Source organism: Oreochromis niloticus, linkage group LG9 (assembly GCF_001858045.2).
Source record: "Oreochromis niloticus isolate F11D_XX linkage group LG9, O_niloticus_UMD_NMBU, whole genome shotgun sequence".
In the NCBI taxonomy this organism is placed as follows: domain Eukaryota; kingdom Metazoa; phylum Chordata; class Actinopteri; order Cichliformes; family Cichlidae; genus Oreochromis; species Oreochromis niloticus.
In genome coordinates this window covers 22,597,629-22,599,449 of record NC_031974.2, presented here as the reverse complement: position 1 = coordinate 22,599,449, position 1,821 = coordinate 22,597,629, and the positions used below count along the sequence as shown (strand labels likewise).

Genomic DNA, 1,821 nt, shown 5'->3' with positions numbered 1-1,821 from the left:
GGCTGTGCATGGTACAAATTTATTAATATGAAGAAATGCAAAAATGTATTGCTTTTGGTATTTCCTATTCTGAGATGAGCAAGTAGCATGTAATGCAACTGTTTGACAGGTTAAATCAAATCATGCTTAGTTATTGTTTCAAACAATGAAATCAAGTAACATTTCCTCTTATGTTTTATTATTGTAAAGGTGTTTTTTTTTTTGTTTTTTTTTTGTTTCAAAGTTTTAAAGCAAAATGTCAGTTTTTAATTTTCTGTGTGAGCTTTTTAAATGTCATTATTTGGATTTTTAGTATTTTACATTTACTTTATTCCTGAAGACACTTTTCGATTGTGTTTCATAAGAGACATCCTGGCCTCCCAAGGTGCAATTCTGCCATTGTACAAACATGAGTGACTGTCCTGATTCCAAAGGCTTTCTCAACTCTGGCTTTTTGCCTTTCCCCACTCTGTGGCTCAGCATTATAAGACTGAACTGTCAGCTGGCATCATGTGCTAAGATGCTAGCATCAGACAGGACGCTTTCCACACCAAGGACTGGTAAAAGCTAACAAACCAACAAAAAGGATGGTCCAACAATACAACTGTACATAGATATTGCAACTGCACAGCAGCCAAAAAAGAAAAAAAAAAAGAACTTTTTAAAAAAAAATGGATGGATTGTGTCATGTTTATGGGGACAACCTTCAAAAGGTTGAAATTGGAATTGTTCTTTTGGATGTCAAAGGGATTTTCATGGCGCAATCATATCCTACACAATATGTACTCTTCAACATCTGGGTTACATAGGAAATGCACCCTGAGGTTTTAATAAGAAGAAGCCCCTATGGCTAAAACTTTAAATAAACTAAACCAAAAATGTTATTGATGTTTTATATATAGAGAGTAGTCGCATTAGTTTTTGTTACTGTACTGTTTGAGGTCTCAACTGTACCGTATCACGGTAATAACATGGTTTTGAAACCTTTTTTTTATTTTGTCACAGACCTGTTGTCATAGTTGAAATGACGTTTATTGTAGATGGTATTTGAACAACTTCTGGAAATAGTTCATCAAGTATGTTTGTTGCTCATTGTTGTGATACATTAAAAACTGTATCTGCAAACCAGTTTGGTCTCATCAAATATTGTTATTTCATTTTCACTAAGAACGCTTTCGTGGTTTTGCTGTGTTAATGTCGTCTCTTTAATTTTATTCAGTTACATCAAATGCAAAAAACAAAACGTCACGTGTTGCCAGACTAGAATTTCTTTAGTCTTTATCACTGTATTTGTGTCGTTTTTTCAGTTGGATTATATTACAAAGGATGTGTTGGGTTTGAATCCCCCATCTGTGTGGAGTTTGCACATGCTCTCCAGGTATTCAGACTAGGTTAATTGGTGATTCTAAAATGTCTATAGCTGTGGATGCGAGTGGATGGCGCCCTATCCAGGGTGTACTCCATCTCTTGCCTCCTAGCAGCTGGGTATGTGCTCTATCCACCCTGCAACCCTGAACTGGATAAGAGGAAGCTGATGGATGGACATGGTGCTTTGAATATAATTTGTTATAAGATTGGAAAGGTAAATTGGAAGAGTCTTTTAGCTATTATTGTTACAGTTTTATATAAAATTATTTTCTCTAAAATTTCTAGGGCAGTTCTAGATGCATGTAGCAATTTAGAACAAAACAATTGATTGACCACACATTTTGTAACATGTTTGTAATCCAGGTTTCATAATATATTAGAATACACCTTTCTCAAAACTTTAAGGCATGCCTATGCCTAGGATTGTCATGTCATCTTACAATGTCATACTATTAGCGAAATACAGTCAAATGA

General features: G+C 34.8%; 1 protein-coding gene across 1 annotated transcript in view; it reads left to right on the top strand.

Moving 5' to 3' along the window:
* zfhx4 (zinc finger homeobox 4) overlaps nt 1-1,107 on the top strand; it is a 93,369-nt gene extending 92,262 nt beyond the window's left edge. Inside the window, 1 exon segment of the mRNA XM_025910132.1 lies at nt 1-1,107. This exon segment is cut by the window's left edge and continues 3,261 nt beyond it. The gene's annotated coding sequence lies outside the window, so the exon portion shown is untranslated.
* The last annotated feature ends 714 nt before the right edge of the window (nt 1,108-1,821 follow it).